The sequence below is a fragment of the Fukomys damarensis genome, unplaced genomic scaffold (genome assembly GCF_012274545.1).
Source record: "Fukomys damarensis isolate Sample0158 unplaced genomic scaffold, DMR_v1.0_HiC HiC_scaffold_5, whole genome shotgun sequence".
Classification (NCBI taxonomy): Eukaryota; Metazoa; Chordata; class Mammalia; order Rodentia; family Bathyergidae; genus Fukomys; species Fukomys damarensis.
The window spans coordinates 81,113,887-81,132,494 of record NW_022900917.1 but is presented as its reverse complement, the minus strand read 5'-3'; the positions used below and the strand labels follow the sequence as shown (position 1 = coordinate 81,132,494).

Here is an 18,608-nt window from a genome sequence, read left to right as displayed (position 1 = left end):
GTGACTCTCGTCATTCTGCTATTGCCCTTGTGCCTCGGTTTGCTTCACGCACCTGCCGTTCACCCTCTCGTCTGCCATTGCTTTGCTCAGTTTTCTGTGCACCTGACCATCGCTGTATCGCTGAGCCTTCCCTCATCTCTCCGGTCAGCGCTGTGTCGCTCACGCGTTCGTTCTCCGATTCGCCATCCTCTCACGCCGTTCTCTGTGCCACTCTTCCTCCCACCTATCCGCATCGCGGTTCTTCACTCACGTCGTTCGCTCCCCATCTGCACAGTGTCGGTTGTTCCACCACGAGCCTGTTATTGGCTCTCCGTCCGTCTGTGTGTCACACAGTCCTCCACGCACTTGCCTTGTGTCCCTCCACGTCACTCCGTACTACCGTGTCGGTGAATCGTCCCATCCTCTACGCACCTGTCACTCATCCCCCTTCTACTATTTTACTGCTCCTTCCTCCACGAACCTGTCATTCATTCTCCCTTCTGCCTGGTATTGTTCAGTTCTCCACAAACTTCCCTTCATTCCTTCCTGGGCCATTTTATCACCCAAGTTTTCTGTGCAACTGATATTCACTCCTCAGTCTGGTCTTATGCCATTCGATGCTCGATGCACTTGACATCTATCCTCCATCTGCCTTTGTATCAGTTAGTTTTTCATGCACCAGCCGTGCCCCCATTTTATCCCCGTGTCACTGCTCCCTCCATGCACCTGTCACTCACCCCCCTTTGGAGACAGTTCTCTGCCCATCTGTCATTTCAATGACATCTGCCACTGTAGCACTCATTCTTCCCCAAGCCAACCATTCATTCCCTTATCTGCTGCTGTTTTATTCATTCCCTGCTCCTGACTTTGTACCTCTTGGTCTTCCATGCACTTGTCCTTTACTCCACCATCTGCTGTTACATCACAGTTATCCCCGAAACTGTTATTCATTCCCTTGCCCACTACTACATCACCAGGTTACCAAGCACTTGTCACTCATTCCCCCACCTGCCACTGTGTCTCTTGGTCGTCAGTGCACCAGCTCTTCCATGCCTGCGCTACCTTCCCGTGCGTTCATTCACACATTCCTGTGTGCTCCTTTGTTCATCCCTTCACCCTTTAATTCATTTCTCCTTTCTTGCTTTCTTATTCAACTGGACAGATTTGTGCCTCCCTCCCTAGGCACTGGCTGGGCATTCTGTGCCCATTTGAAGCATTTGGTGGTGAGTGTGCAGTGTCCAGAGATTCAGTAAGTCTTGGTGTCTTGGTGGCCTCCATGTGAGGATCGCCAAGCTGTTCCTGTCCCATTACCTTTTTGTCAAATGGCCACCAACCCTAGACACTTTGGATTTTTAGAAACTTTTATGGAAGCTTAACATTCACATGGAAAAGCATACATTTCACTAGTATATTGCTCAATGCATTCTTGTAAAAAAAGTCATGCCCATGTATCCTGTATTTAGATCAAATGGCAGATTAAGAGTACTCCAGGATCCAGCTTCTTCTTAAATGCTTCTAGTGACAGGGCTCTCATTATCTCATGTCATGAGGTGTGTGTGTGTGTGTGTGTGTGTGTGTGTGTGTGTGTGTATTCATGTGGAGGTTGAGGTTTTTTATTGAGCTCTAGTCTTGTGAACCACCATGTGGAAAGGAGGGGCTTGTGTGTGTGTAGGACTCTTCTCAGGATGTTGTCAGTCTCTGTGGCGGTCTCATGAGGAGAAGGTAGGAAATGTCCACTTAGATCCTGAAACTTGGAGGTCTACACCCAGGAGAGGACAGGGATCTTAGCCAGCAGATGTTGGGCAGATCTGGACAGGGAGGCCAGGAGTTAGGATGGATGCACTGTTGGCCTGGGAGGCTCTGTTCTTCTGAGCCAGAATGCAGGGAGCAGTCCCATGCTCCTGCATTGCCAGAGGACTGGCTGTACAGGAACACAGACAAACAATGCCTGGCCTCTTCAGGGCCACAGAAAGTAGGGGCCAACTACCCCAGGTGGGATGGCCTGATCCTGGAGGGGCAGGTGACACTGCTGAGGGTCCCAGGGCAGAGTGCTGTGGAAGGTCAGAAGTTGGAAAGGAACTAACCTCGAAGGAGAGCATGGCCTACTGCTCATCCCTGCAAGGCAATTTTCCCAAAGAACATTTTCCCAACTTCCTACTGTTTTAATGCTTTATCTACTGAATGAACATACCAGCAGCTATGATAACAGTTCAATGTTTTTCTTTTTCCTCGCTAATAGTAGACAATGCTGTGTTGGACATATTTGGGTCTAGAGTCTCCTTGATTCCTCCTTCCAGGTGTCATGTTGGTGGGGACTCAGACCGGGGCTGGAGAGCTCAACTGTAATTATAGTGTTGTTCCCTCAAGTGATGGCACAGCAGGATGTGGGTCCTCGGCCATCCCTGCAGCCACAGCAGCCCTCAGCTATGCCAGCGACCTCTGTGATATCCTAGAGTTGCTCCAGAACCTCTCCTTAGCAGCTTTTGAAAGGTCATCTAGGATGGGAAGGCTGGCGCCCAGGCTCAACCTAACACAGTTGGTCCAGGGGGCTGCAAACACAGCTGAAGACACTAGGGATGGGTCCAGAGACTTCAGGCCTCTCTAGGGACAGAAGGATGTGCCTTGCCACCTGGAACCCTGTGCTGAGCTGAGCTGCAGCCTCCATGGGCAGGAGTCATGCTGCCGTGTTTAGGGTGGGCTGTAGTCCATGCTCAAAGTTCTTTCTGGCTGGTGGAAGAGAGGATCCCAGAGGAGTCAGGATGCACTGTAGAGAGCTTGCTCTGTGGACAGCACTCATCATTGGCAGTGTCTGATTCACAGAGAAGGTTCCTCTCTACCACCATCTTTTTCCATCCACAGCTTGTGAAATAAGGGCAGAGATTATGCATCATGCCCACAAGGCATGGAGAGGTCCAGTGACTTGGGCAAGGTCACACAGTGGGTTTGGGAGACCTTTCCTCCAGCTCCACATGCTTTCTGTGATCTCCACAGCCTTTCCTGGGATCATGGCTTAGAGAGCCCGTCTTGGTGATGAGCATGTGATTGTCAAAAGGACTGAGGCTGTCTGGTCCTGCCCTACTAGGATGGCATTATTGAGCCCTCCAGAGCCAGGCTGCTCACTGCTGCCTCACTAAATTAGTAGGAGAAAGTAAGTTAGTGTGGAATCAATGTTAAAACAAAGGACGAAGGGCCTCTGGAGACTTGTTTTGGCTTTGCTGACCAGAGCTCTCTGGAGCAAGTGTAATCTCTCATTCTGCTGCTACAAGGCGGTTATCATTCATGGCATGTGCATGGGGTTCTGGGGATAATATCTATAGTAATTTCATCCTCTCAATAGCCCTAACAGATAGATATTTTCATGTATCTATCATGAGATCAGAGAGATTGAGTAACTTGCCCTAGGCTCCCCAGCTAAATGTGTCAGGGAAGAGTTATATCTGGTCAGTTTGAGTTCAGAGCCTGTGCTCACAAGTTTGTTGTTATAGTCGGCTTCTCTTGACCTTCTGTATCAGTTAGTAAGGCCCGTGTAACAAATCACCCACAACAGAGGCTTAAAACTGCAACCATTTATTATTGCTCTTAGCCAGGGGCCCCATTGGGCTGAGTGCTCTGGAGCAGACCACTGGGATTTCCTTTCTCACTGCTGGTATGTGGGTGGGCAGCTCTGTGCCTGTAGTGACATGTTTTCCTCTGGATGGCAGCAAAAAGACCAAAGGACAGGGAAAGCAAGTGAGGTCTCCCGCAAGTACTCATGTTTCTTTCTCACACTACCAGCAGAGTAACTCTGTGACCAAGGCCAAGGCAGGAAAGAGGGAAGCACATTGCATCCCACTGAGGGTACAGTGGAGATATGGCTTCTATTCCTGCTGTCTGGGAGGGGCTGCTTCATGCTTCTTGCCCACTGACTGTCATGAGCATCCACACAGTGATGGGTCCTTGGCTGGGCTCCCACTCTGCCCATTTCACAGCTTGCCATCTTCTCACCTATGTGAGGTGTGACTGACACATACATTGAATTTTTAAATCATAAAAATTATCACCGTAAAAGATACCCTGCCAGTAACTCCCCTCAAGATCCTCCTCTTTGCTTCTAACATACTTATCCCACTGTCCTTGCCACATTTCGAAGCGGCTCTGGATGTCCTCTTTCTTGAGTGTCTTTCACTGACTTGTCATGACTCCCTCAATGTCCTGAAGCAGTTCAAAACATTTAACTTTCCTGGTCATTTTGACTTTGGGGAACAGCCAGAAGGTGCACAGTGCCAGATGGAGTAAATAAGGTAAATGAGGACACAGCATAGTGTTTTTACAGACCTGCCTTTCCATTGGATGGTACTCTTCAGCAGCATCACTGTATATTTTTAATCACACCTCATAAAGATACTAACAGAAGAGGACTCCCAGGACCACCTTAGAAAGTGGAAAAAACTTGAGAGTGGTGGTGCATGCCTGTAATCCCAGCACTTGGGAGACTGAGGCAGGAGGATTGCTATGAATTTGAAAGTAGCCTGGGGTACAAAGTCAGTTGAAGGCCAATCTTAACTACAAAATGAGACCCTCTCTTTAAAAGAAAAAGAAAAAGAAAGAGGCAAGAATAATGAAATAAGTGAGGGGGGATATTCTGAGGGAGGTTAATGGCAATGTGTCTTTTGTTATACTAAAGGTTTTAAATTTAGATGTTCATCATATATTTTGATCACACTACATCCCGCAGACATTTCATGATTTACCTTTGGATTGGCTTGCTAGAGACACTATAACAAAGACCCACAGTTTAGGGAACTTAAGCCACAGAAATATATTTTATCACAGTTCTAGTCAATCTTGAGAAGGATCGATTTTCTTGGTCTCCTGTCTTGTTAGCCTGCACATGACCATCTTTTTCCCATGTCTTCACGTGGTTGCCCTTCTGTGTGCATCTGTGTGCAGATCTTCTCTTATCCTGGAGACTCTAGTCATGTTGGTTTAGGGTCCACATAATAGACTTGCATCCAGAGGTTCTGGGAGCTAGGGCTGCAACACAGTACCTGTGGATGGGAGGACACAGTTTACTTTATAATGACTTTGTAGGGCCACTGTGAGGATATGATGACACAGAGAAGTGACAGCACCTGTTCTGGGCCAGCTACAGAGAAGTCACTCAGCAAACATTGGTCACCTGCTACCCAAACCATGCACATAGGTTCTGTTTCATTATGGTCAAGAAGGTGATGTTGCCCAAATGTGTTAATGTATCTAGAGATAGTCTCAAAGTCTGCTATGTGTTGGGTTCACAGTACCAGCTCAGAATGGGTCAGTGAGGGGCCTGGGGCACATGTCCCTCTGCTGTTACTAGTGAGAGAGAGCAGGCAAGCCATTTCATTGCTCTCAGCCTCAGTATACCCATTTGTAGGCTATGGATGATCCTATCTCCTTCAGCATATTTTGGGGTATATGACATCTACAGTGACTTCAAACTGTTTTCTTAATTGGATTTTAAAAACAGGCATCATTTCTGTAATTGAAACACACATTAATGTTGTTTTTTGTGTGATTATTCTGTTATGGCTGTATATGATAAGCAAGTCCTTATCTTTAAGAAATATTGAAGCATTTGTGGATGAAATGCCTGAGAATTGAATTGCAAGGGAAATGAGGAGGGCTCTGATGAAACCAGGTTGGCCATGAATTGTTCATTGCTGAGATTTGGTTATGCATATATAATGGTTAATTTTACTTTTTTCTCAATCTAAATATAAATTTGAAATTTTACATAGTAAAAAGCTGTGAAAACTAAAACAAAATGTACAGCAAGCAGAGGGCTCCTGTCTTGGTTGACCTGGCCTCTCAGGAGGTGACAGCTGGTAGCTGAGGGAGGAGAGTGAACCCCTGGCTCTCTTAGGGGTGCTGGTCTGCACCTTTCTTCTGGCTCTTACATTGTTTGAAAATATGTGGAATTAGTTGCCAACATTTGTTGATCTGTCAAACAGTCAGCTCTTAGTTTTGTTATAGTAGGTTATCTATCTTGATTTTTGCTTTTATATTTATATTTATTTTTTATCCTTTAATTTTATTTATTTTTTCCTAGTTTCATGTACTGGCAGTTGCTAGGCTTGCATGTTTTCTCTTCTTCCTCTTTCCCCTTCTCCTTCTTTACTTCCTCCCCTCCTCTCCCCACTTTCTTCTTCTCCTCTTTCTCCTCCTCCTTCCTTCCCCCCTCCCTCTTTCAAATATATGTACTAAAGGCTATGTATCTTCCTCTGTGTACCACTTTGGCTGTATCCCATGGGTGTTATATTATCATTTATTTGTAAATAATTTGCAAGTGAATTTATTTTTCCTTAATACAAGAGTTATTTGAGGTGTGTGTTTTAAAGTCATATATGTGCATGCACGTGTGTGCGCATGTGCACACACACACACAAGTATAATGTCTAGAAACATGAGCCTTGGAGCCACACTGCCTGGCATTATCCTTTCTTGGCCATTTACTAACTGTGTAACCTTAGGCATGTAGTTCAGCCTCTCTATGCTAAGCTTTTGTCATCTGTAAAAAGAAAGTGATAATAATGTCCCACAAGGTTGTTGAGAAGATTAAGTCACAGTAGTTATTTCACTGTAAACATTTAAAACAGCTAACATATATTAAGTGTTCTCCCTAGGGACATTTCAGATGCATATTGAATAATTTATTTTTTCTTTCCATCTTTCTTAACTTTCTTTGTTTTTTTCTTTTTCTTTCTTTCTTTTTTGTGCTGGGGATTGAACACATGATCCCACACATGCTAGGCCAGTGCTTTACTATTGCACTCCACATCAAGCCCAACATGCATAATTTCTATATTCTAAAAACGTATTAGTTTTTTTTGTAGCTAAATGAGTATCTTTAGTAAAGTCCCACACTTATTTAAAAAGGCCATTTTTGTGTGTGTAAAGCTCTGCACAAATCTATTAATTCAAACTTGTTTATGCTAAAGTCCTCTCCAAGGATTGAAAATTTATGATTACTGGCCCAGTCAGCCTGCTCACATTGGGTTCAGCATGTATAGTGTCTTTTAAGTGATCGTTGTCTCCTCAGCTTTTCTGACTGAAGTTGTGCATGTTTCTGTTCAGTTTACCATAATTCCCAGCTTTGCTGCTCACTTCATCCATCACCTCAGTCACCAGATATTTCACCTTGTGTTCCTTGCTGTACAATTGGATTATTATTATCAAAAAGCCCACTTGATTTGAGAGGGCAATCCAATAATATCTCTCTCAGTGCTCTGTCACTATGGTTCATCAGTTTCTCCTTATAATTCTGTCTTTATGCATTTTCAAGCTATGTTGTTAGATGCATAAAGGTTCATTTTTGTTATTTCTTTTTGCTGGAGATATACTTGTTTCTATAAAAGAAGCATCTGTATTATGTTTAATGCTTTTGTTTTGAGCTCTTTTTTCTTCCCTAATATTATTTCTATGTGTGCTTTTCTTTATCATTTTAATATAAATGTTCATGGTTTTAGCTTATTTTTTTTTCAGGAAGATTTTAACATGATTTATGACAAAAAGCATATATGAGGTGTGGTCAAAACATACGGTATGTATTTAAATAAAAAATTATTACAGTAAAAGACACAGTAAAAGATGAATCCATCCCATGCAAAATACTCCCCCTTGCTTCAAACACATTTATCCCAGCATTCTTGCCACCTTCTGAAGCAGTTCTGGAAATAATCTTTGTGAGTGCCTTTAGTTGCCCTGTTGTGGCTGCCTTTATATCCTGAAATGATTCAAAACATTCAGCTTTTATCATCATGTTGACTTTGGGGAAGAGCCAGAAGTTGTATGGTGCCAGATATGAATAAGGTGGATAATAATACACCACAATATTTTCACATGTCTGCCTTTCTTTTGGATGGTATTTACATTGAACTTTTTTAAAATTTTTCTTTTATTGAGTTTATTTGTACATTTTAGGTATGCAGTACAGCTACATTCATTATTGGGATCTTGTACCTTTACATGACAGGTGGTCTTGGTTCTCATTTTTTCCCCTTGTCCCTGCCCTCCCTCCACCCATCCTCCCCTCCCCATCTACAAACACTTTATTTCCATTTTTTCATTTATCATATTTTTTCCCTATTACCTTTCCCCTACCATTCCCACTTTCCCTACATCTTTAGCCATTTTCTTCCCATTTCACAATGTCAGTTATCTCATTAGGATCTTATGTACTATTACAGTTTATTCACACCAGAGAAACTATTTGGTATTTACACACATGTGTGATTTATTTATTTCATGTAGGAGTATATCCTCAATATGTATCCGTTTTCCTATGAATGAGTATAATTTCCCATTATTTATGGCTGAGTAGTATTCCATTTTACAGACAAACCACATCTTCTTTATCCAGTCTCCAACTGAAGGGCAAATGGGCTGTTTCCAAGTTTTAGCTATTACAAACTGTGCCACTATAAACATGGGTGTGCATATATCACTGTGGTATGATTCTTTTAATTCTTTTGGAAAGATACCCAGCAGAGGGATGGCTGGGTTAAATGGAACCTCTAATCCCAGCTCTTGGAGGCATCTTCATATTGATTTTCATAGTGGTTGCACCAGTCTGCACTCCCACTAACAATGGAGAAGGGCTCCTTTCTCCCCACAACCCTGCCAAGATTTGTTATTGATTGATTTCTTGATAGCAGCCATTCTTTGTGGGGTGAGGTGGAATCTCAGTGTTGTTTTCATCTGCATCTCTTGAATGACCAGTAATGTGGAACATTTTTTCATATATTTACTTCCTGCTTTCACTTCTTTGTCTGAGAAATGTCTGTTCATTTCAGGTGCCCATTTTTGAATCGGGTCTTTATATTTGGGGGTGCTGATTGTTTTTAGTTCTTTATATATTCTAGATAATAGTCCTTTGAGGAGCAGCTGATAACATTTTTTCCCACATTGTGGGTTGTCTCTTAGTTACATTGATAGTTTCTTTTGCAGTGCAGAAGCTTTTTAATAAGATGAGATCCCAGTCCTTGATTCTTTCTGCTAGTTCCTGTGCTACTGAGGATTTGTTCATAAAGTCTTTTCCTATGCCAATTTCTTCAAGAGTTCTGCCTAACTTATCTTCCAGAAATTTTAGTGTTTCTGTTTTAATATTTAGATCTTGAATCCACTTGGATTTTAATTTAGGGCATGGTGAAAGATAAGAGTCTACTTTTAATCTTTGGCAGGTTGAGATCCAGTTTTTCCAATGCCATTTATTAAAGAGGCTATCTTTCCTCCACTGAGGATGGTTGGCTCCTTTGTCAAAGATGAGGTAGCTGAGTACATCTGAAGTTGTTTTTGTGTCTTCCAATCTGTTCCACTGATCCTCAGGTCTGTTTCTTTGGCAGTACCATGCAGTTTTTATGACAGGGGCTTTGTAGTATAGTTTCAAATTGGGAATTATTATACCCACTGCCATGTGTCTGTTGCCTAGGATGGCTTTTGCTATTCTAGGTCCCTTATAGTTCCAAATGAATTTTTGGATTCTTTTTTCTAGTTCTGTAAAATATAGTGCTGGAATTTTATTTGGCATTGCATTGAATCTGTATAGCAGTTTTGGTAGTATGGCCATTTTCACTATGTTGAGTCTTCCTATCCAGGAGAAGGGGTTATCTTTCCATTTTCTTATATCCTCTTTGACCTCTTTTTTCAGAGTGCTGTAGTTTTCAGTGTAGAGATCTTTTGCTTCTTTTGTTAGACTGATTCCTAGATACTTCATTTTTTTTGGATGCTATTGTGAAAGGAATTGTTTTCCTAATTTCTCTCTCAGTGAGTCTGTTATTTGTGTACAAGAAGGCTATTGATTTTTGGGTGTTGACTTTGTATCCAGCTACTCTGCTAAAAGTGTCAATTAAGTCTAGAAGTCCTTTGGTAAAGTTTTTTGGGTCTTCAATGTAGAGTATCATATCACCAGCAAAAAATGACAGTTTAACTTCTTCCTTTCCTATCTTTATTGCTTTAATTTCTTTCTCTTGTGTAATTGCTATGGCTAATGTTCCAGAACTATATCGAAGAGGAGTGGTGATAGTGGACATTCTTGTCTTGTTCCTGATTTTAACATGAAGATTTTCAGGTTTTGGCCATTTAATATGATGTTGTCTGATGGTTTTCCATAGATAGCCTTTATTAAATTGAGATATAGACCATCTATTCCAAATTTTTGCAGTTTTTTTTTTATCATGAGTGGGTGTTGAATTTTGTCAAATGCTTTTTCTGCATCTATTGAGATGATCACATGGATTTTTGTCCTTGACTCTGTTAATATAGTGTATTACATTTATTGACTTATGCATGTGGAACCATCCTTGCATCCCTGGAATAAATCCGACTTGGTCAGGATGTATGATCTACTTGATGATCCTCTGTATTCTGTTTGCTAGTATCTTATTAAGGATTTTTGCATCTATATTCATTAAGGAGATTGGCCTGTAGTTCTTTTTATTAGTTGCACCTTTCCCTTGTTTGGGAATCAAAGCAATACTTGCTTCCAGGAGTGAATTTGGAGGTATTGTTTCCCTTTCAATTTCATTGAAAAGTTTGAAGAGTTATGGCAGTAGTTCTTCTCTAAATGTCTTGTAAAATTCAGCAGTGAATCCATCAGGACCTGGACTTTTGTTTGTTAGTAAATTTTAAATTACATTTTCAATTTCACTGATTGTAATTGGGGTGTTTAAAATGTTTTTATCTTCTTTGTTCAACTTTGGTAATTCATAAGTATCTAGAAATCTGTCTATTTCTTCTGTGTTTTTCATTTTGTTAGAGTACAGATTCTCAAAGTAGGTATTGACTATCCTCTGGATTTCTGTTGGATCTGTTGTGACTTCACCTTTTTCATTCCTAATTTTATGGAGCTGAGCTTTTTCTTTCTTTCTTTCTTTTGATAAGGTTAGCTAAGGGTTTATCTATTTTATTTATTCTTTCAAAAAACCAACTCATATTCATTTATTTTTTTGTATCATTTCCTTAGTTTCCATTGCATTGATTTCTGTAGTAATCTTTATAATTTCCTCTCTTGTTTGAGCTTTGGGTTTTTCTTGCTGTTGTTTTTCTAGGAGTCTAAGATTCATCACTGGGTTGTTTATTTGAGCTTGCTAGTGTGGGCATTTAGTGCTATGAATTTTCCACATAGAACTGCTTCCACTGTGTCCCATAGATTCCTGTGTGTTGTACTGGTATTTTCATTTATTTGTAAAAAGTCTGATTTCTTCTTTAATTTCCTCTGTGATCCATCGATTGTTCAGGTGAGTGTTGTTCAATTTCCATGTGTTTGTGAAGTTTCTATGATTTCTTGTGCTATTGATCTCCAGCTTGATTGCACTATGATTTGATAATATACAAGGAATAACTTAGATTCTTTTGCATTTATTCAAATCTGTTCTGTGAGCTAGTATGTGATCTATCTTGGAGAATAACCCACGTGCAGCCAAAAAGAATGTATACTCTGATTTTGTGGGGTGGAACACTCTATAGACATCTATTAAGTCCATGCATTCAAAAGCTTGGTTCATTTCTAGTATTTGGTTGTTGATTTTTTTGCCTAGATGATCTATTTGTGAAAGTGGGGTATTTAGATCACTCACTACAATTGTATTAGTGCTTATTTCATTTTTCTTGTTTTTAATATTTCTTTTATAGAGTTGGGGGCATTAATACTTGTTGCATATATGTTTATGATTGTCATCTCTTCCTCTTGAATTGTTCCCTTTACAAGGATGTAGTGGCCTTCTTTGTCTCTCTTAATGAGTTTTGGTTTGAAGTTTCCTTTGTCTGCGAATAAGATTGCTACCCCTGCTTTTTTCTGGGCTCCTGTTGCATGGGAAATTGTTTTTCATCCTTTCACTTTCAGTCTATTGGCTTCTTTTTGTACTAGGTGTTTCTTGTATACAACATATTATTGGATTTTGCTTCTTAATCCATTCTGCCAGTCTATTTCTCTTGATTGGTGAATTGAGGCCATTGACATTGATGGTTATAACTGATATGTACTGACTTATTATTGACATGTTATTGGCCTTTTGTTGACTCTTTTTAATCGTTTGCCCTCTCCTTTTAGTTTCTTGCCTTGTCTATTTGATTTGGTCTGTTGGGCCTCATGGCATTGTGACCTTCACTGTCTTTTTCTAGGATATTGTTTAGAATTCCTTGTAGTGCTGGTTTGGTGTTCACGAAATTTTTCAGGTGTTCTTTGTCATGGAAGTATCTTATTTCCTCATCCATTTTGAAAGAGAGTTTTGCAGGATACATCAGTTTAGGTTGGACATTGTTTTCTTTTAGGACTTAAATACCTCACTTCTGGCTCTCCTTGACCTGAGGGTTTGTGTTGAAAAGTGTGCTGTGATTCTGATGGGCTTTCCTTTGCATGTGATTTGTTTCTTTTCTCTTACTGCTTGTAGTATTTTGTTCTTCTGTTGGGTTTCTGTGATCTTGATTATTATATGTCTAAGTGTAGATTTTTTTTGATTGTGGCTAGTTGAAGTTCTATATGCCTCACTTATCTATATGTCTAATTCTTCCCTTCTGTTTGGGAAGTTTTCTGTCATTAATCCTGTGAACAGCTTTTTAAAATCATTTGTATTTTCTGCTACTTCATGGATTCTTGTCAGTCTTATGTTATTCTTCTTTGCATCATCTAGGAGTTGTTGGTTCGATTTCTCATGATCCCTTTTAAGAGACCTCTCTTTTCATGGTCACTGTCTGAAATCCTATCTTCTATATCTGATATTCTATCTTCGCATTCTTTTATTCTGTTGCTTACACTTTCAGTAGAGTTTTTAATCTCCTGGGTATCTGTTTGAATCTGTTTTATGGATTCCATTTCTTTCCTCTGTTGGGCATTCATTATTTCCATTTCTTTCTTATGCTTGGCCTTCATGGCTTCTATCGTGGTCCTGAGCTCATCTTTTTTTTATTCTCAGTTTCTGTTCTAGAGTCTCGAATCATGACTTTCATTTTGCTCACCATCTCTATGGTTATCTGGAAAATTATTTCTGTTTTGAATTTTTCTAGAGCCTGATTGATCTGTTTTGTTACTTCCTGTGCTATGGGTTCAGGGTGTCCTACTGGTTCACTATCAGACTTTTCATCCTCCTTTGCCCTACTGTTTGCCATTGGTGAACTGGAATTCTGTCTTTGTGTCTTGCCTAAGCATTTTCTCATTTTTATTTTTGTTGTTGGGTTGTCCTTGGTTTAATTTCTGGGTTATTACTTAAATTCTTCTTGATATGATTGCACTTTGGCTTTTGAATCTCTAGACTCATAGACATTCTCATTTTCATAATATCAGAGAAAACAACTCATTAAATCAATCACAATCCTTTATCCCAATTGATACAATCAGCAGCGCAGTAGGATCAAGCACAACTTGCAAGTTGACCACTTGTGGTAGTCATTAATCTATCACTTTTAAACCGTGTGAGTTAAATTAAAATCAAGAAGCAGCTCAAAATATGTTTGCACTATAGATTCAACTAATTTTTAAAGACACTCATGAAAGAGGACTTCCAGAACTACTTCCTAAAGTGGCAAGAAGGATAGGATAGGTGTGAGGGAGGCACAGTATTGTGCAGGGGATTAATGGAAATGTGTCTCTTAATGTGATAATTTAAAAAAATTAAACATTCATTGTATGTTTATAGATATAAAGCCAGTCTAAAAATATGTGGTATGTTGATAGAGGTGAATATTTATTGGTGCTTCCTGAGCAAAAATATAAAAAGGAAATGATGCTGTGTATTCTAACAACAGAAATATCTGGAGTAAAGTTGCACTAGAATCTGCTCTTGTGCTTTCACTGAAGGCTCATTGAGTGGTAGTGGCATGAGGAACATGTATGACCTGAAATATAGCTTCTCAGAAGTTTACCAGACACCTTGGAGGTCTCAGGGAATGGATGCAATGTCCAGTGAGTGGTGTGCTGTCCAGTCCTATTTGAGTTGTGAGCTCATTTGAATTTTCTGCTTCACCTTCCTTCATGTGTTACTGTTTGTACTAATCCTCCAGAGAGGAAGGAGGAAGAGAAGGTCAGAAGAATTATGCCCACTGAGATCATGCTGTCTTGTTTGTTTGTTTTGTTTTGTTTTGTTTTTGTACTGGGGATCGAACTCAGAGCCTTGCTCTTGTGAGACAGGCACTGTGCCACTGAGATACATTCCTCGCCCTGAGATCATCCTTTTAAAAATCTTTCCTAGGAGGGGCCAGGGATCTAGCTCAGTGGTACCATGCCTGCTTTGCAAGCATGAGGTCCTGAATTTGATCTCTGGTACTCCCAAAAAAGTCTTTCCTGGGAGCCCCACTACTTATGCTTCTACTCCACAGGTCAGAGGTAGTTAACATGGTGTAGACATTAGGTCGATTATTGAGAAAGGGTAGTAGAAGGGTTGTGGCTGTGAGTCTTGGCTCAGCTTTCCTGAGACTTAAGGCATAGGGAGCCTGGACTTCTGGGAGAAGGGACCTCCTGCTGGCCTAGTCAGTGGTCCTGCACATTGCTCACACCTCTCCTCCAACTGGGACAGCCCTCCTAGTCCTAAGCCATGGTCAGCTACTATTCTGGGGTGGGGGGTACATCTGCTTTTCCTGCCTGGGCTCACATGTGAAGTAAGCCCATAGACAAATCAGCTGGGAAATCTAATGGCCAATAGGGGCTATGTTCAGACCTGCTCCTAATCACAGAAGCCAGTAACTACTTTACTGGATGGATATCTCAAAATGTCCCAAGGATCCCATGTAAAAAAATGAGGAGAGACAAGGAGTGGGAATTAAAACGAGCAGGATGGCAGTCTTATCCTCTTGTGTGATCTCCCCTTATATGCTGGGTATTAGGTGCCCTCAAGCCTTCTTTCTCACTCATCTCATTGGGTCCATGCCCTCTCAGCTGAGGTCTTGACTTCTTTGTGCACCATAAGGGAACTGTGGTGTCCCTCCCTGGGCCAAAGCCCTCTTTTCTCCAGACCCAGGAGCCCCACCTTTTGGAAATGCTTCAGTTTTCTCCTTTGGGTTTTGTTTTTCACCTCAGCCTGGATCAATTCTGGGCACATAGAAGAGCCCTCTCTTATTTTAACTTCCTCCAGGACGACCTAATCCTTTGTTCAAAGGGCTGGCAGGGGCCACCAGGCATTACGTAATACTGTGCTGTGACAGTGTTACCTGCTTGGCCCTCTCCCAACTACATGCAGCTCTGAGATGCTTAAGCTCTGTGTTCATGTTCATCAGGCTGGCTACCTGCTATCAGAGTGGACCAAGTCATTCCCCTGCTCAAAAGCCATCCATGGCTCCCTGTGTTCTAAACACACTTACATTGCTTACTGCAGCCCTTGAATTCAACTTCTCATGTGACCCCTGAGACCTTTCCTTATTGCACCCTGCCCCCTACCCACCGAGTCACACAGTGGAGCAGGTGTCCTCCACCATGGAAAGACCTTCCTGTGCAGCTTTCTCTGGCTGTTCTGTGTCCCTCCTATGTAAATGTACATCTCCAGGACTCCTAGCAGCTCAGCACTGGTCACTCTGGGCCATACTCAGCTCCTCCCAAGTGGGTCTTTGTCCCCTGCACCCAACATCTCTGGACAGGAACCATCTTCTTCCCCTCATGGTGACTGAGGTATCCACCCACCAGTGTCTGGCACCAAGCACCCTTCAGAGATGTTTGTTGAATGAACACAGGAATGTAAATGGGACAGCTCTCATGAGAGCTATATTTAACTGTTCTAGAATAATCTTTAGGTCTTTTGGAAAAGTAATCTTGAAAAACGGCAGCCTACAAATCTGAACAGCAGGTGTTTGCAGAAGCAGTGGGTGGCAGAGTCAGGAGGACACAGCCTCTCACTGCATCCCATAGCCCTAATCCACCCAGGTGCCTCTGCACTTGCTATTTCCTTCCAAATTCAGGGTCCTGGCCTGGTTCCGGGGGTGTGGCTGAAGCTTCCAGAAGGGCATTACTTTGGGTTGCCTAATGCCTACATCATGATATTAGATGGATGCTGTAGCTCCCAGGTGATGACCCCAACAGCCTCTGGGACTCTTATTCCTTAGGGAAAAGTGGGCAGCCAAGCAGGTGTTCACTGCCACACTGTCTGTAGCACTTTCACATGGGGTAGCTACTAAGCCCTTAGGGACCCCAAAAGTCTGCAGGAAAAAGTCCAAATCTCACAACTCTACTTTCCTCTCCTAGCCTAGTGATTCCACATGTGCAACGAGGGGAGCTATGTCTGCTTCCTGGAGTAGTGAGATTAAACAAGACAATGTGGGTAAGTGCTGGCTGGGTAACTGGCACAGGTGTATAACAATGGTATGATGATGGCGATTTGCCTGTTATGTGCTGTACTTGACACTGGGCCGAGGTGGCTCAGGGGCATGAAGGTCACATGTGCACTGGGGAATCAGATGCTGAACCAGGAAAGATACAAACCTAGCTCTTAGTTGCTGGAGGAGGGGCTGGGCAGAGGCTGTGTGGGGCTGGAGAGAGGTTCTGACTTGGAGGTGGTTGTCACTAACTTGGATTTTGCCCCCTAGACCTTGGAGTCAGCAAGAGGTGGCCTAGCTCTGGAAGTAGTACAGTAGACCAATTGTGTATAAGTCCTGGTCATTTGTAGTCCCAGACAAATCCCTGTAGGGGGAGACGGTGAGAGTGAGCAGGGGCTGCTGTGCTTGGAGGGAGAGTCTGGGTGAAGGACTTGGAAGACAGAGAGGCCCATCTAGCCTCTGACGTGGTCATATGGTATAGGTCGCAGAGAGAGGGTCCTTTGGCTGCAGTTGACTGTGGGCTGTAGAGAAGAGAGGAGGAGGGGAGAGGATGGCTGCTGCCTCCTCTCTGCATCCTGGGATGTGCAGGCAGAGTCTTCTATGGGGTGGTAGCTGTGGGAACAGGAGAATTAGAGCTGAGGGGTCCAAGGGCTAGAAGGGCTGGCCAGTACCCTCTGGAGGCATCCTCTGGCTCTTGCCCCTCCTCTAGCCCTGGACTGTCCCCATAACCCTTCTGGAGGTGTGCAGGCCCAGTTGGTCCTTAAAACTACCATTTGCAGGCCTAGGACAGAGGCTTTAGTCTTGGTTCCAGGGGTGGAGTCAAAGAGGACTATGCCTTGGTAGCCTGGGTAAAGCCTTCTGTCCTGAGTTGGGCATGCCAGCCCCCTCAGCCATGCTGGGAACCGAGGCATTGGAATTTAAGGTTCCTGTGCCCCTGTCCCTGTTGCTGCCTCCAAGGCCAAGCCAGAGCCTACTCTTGGCTGCTCTGGGTGGAGGTGCTGCCAGCAGGAAAGGATGCTGCCAGCTCTGACTAGCTTTGGGCACAACTCCTGAGTCCCCGCAGGCATAGGATAGGACCAGGTGGCACAGAAGAAGAGACCTGGTAGGGGTGGGAGCCTCAGGCCCCAGGAAGTGCTGGGCAGCACGTGGCGGGTGCTCATCCAGGGCTCCTCCTGAAGCACTTGCTGAATCAGATAGCTGTGAGGTTGAACAGGGTATATTTGGCAAAGACACCCCAGGGTACAGAAATATGGGCTGCTGGTCAGACAGGAGGTGGAGCAGGAAGGTCTGCTGGCTGTTCCATGCTTCCTCCTTATCTGCTTCCTGGCTGCGTGCTGGAGCCTGGGGCCAGGGCTACATACACGCACTCTGGTGCTAAGGGAATCACCTGGAGCCAGTCCTCCTTGGCCTGGGGGGCAGTGTACCCTCTGGCTTCAGTCTCACCTTTTGAGGAGGAGGAACCTGGGCTTCTCTAAAAATATCTGGGTTCAAATCCCGTCTTCTCTCTCTCTGGCTGTGTAACCTTGGACGAGCATTTTATCTCTGTCCAATAGGAGTCCCAAGGCCAGGATTGACTTCAACCACATGCTAAGCTCTTTGACATCGCTGGTGCCTGCTGCACTGTCCCTCAGTTTTGCCCAGAGTCATGGACACTCAGAAGCCCTAAATCTTGGAAGGGAGATATATGCACCAGGAGAGAGCTTTCCATCATGCGCTGGAGTCCTCTCACCCCAAAGGATCAGCCTACTACTTGGGCAGCATCTTGGTTCCAGAGGCTTCCAAGGAATACTTATGACCCTCAAGAATAGGGGTGGGTGGCACTAGAAAGTCCAGGTGTCCCTAGGCTTGGCAGCAATAGAGGAAGTGACTGGCCACCATTATTGGCTGGGGTGCAAGGCCCTGCTCTGCTACCTTGGGGACTTGGGAACATCTGTCTTATTTTTCTTCCTCCTCGTAAATTTGTCTGACCCACTTTTTCACCCATAAGCAAATACTTGGCATTGAGAGGAATTATGCTCTTTTGGCCCTGAGCTGCCTCTTAAGGTTTAAAAAACCTGCAGCTCAGGGGAGCTGTGTGATGAATCCTTGTTGGCATTTGGAGTCAGACTGACTCGGGGGATGAGAGTCACAAGCCATGGGATTGTATGGTCTGGCTCACAGGCCCAGCATGGTCCTTGTCCCAGTGTGACTTAGTTTCCTCAGCTATGACAGAGGACTCACACACCTGCAGTTGACAGTGAAATCACTGGACAGCTGGTAAGGACACAGGTGTCTCCTGCATGGTGCTGTGCTCCGTGTTAACCCTTGGTTAGGTGATGTATGGGATGGGGCATTCAGAGTCCCAGGTGGCAGTGGAAGGGCTGGCTGTCTCCAGCTGGCCC

At 43.2% G+C, this 18,608-nt stretch overlaps 1 protein-coding gene across 3 annotated transcripts in view; it reads left to right on the top strand.

Moving 5' to 3' along the window:
- Positions 1–18,608, top strand: part of Kcnk9 (potassium two pore domain channel subfamily K member 9) — a 67,771-nt gene that overhangs the window by 10,478 nt on the left and 38,685 nt on the right. The gene's annotated exons all lie outside the window — the stretch shown is intronic.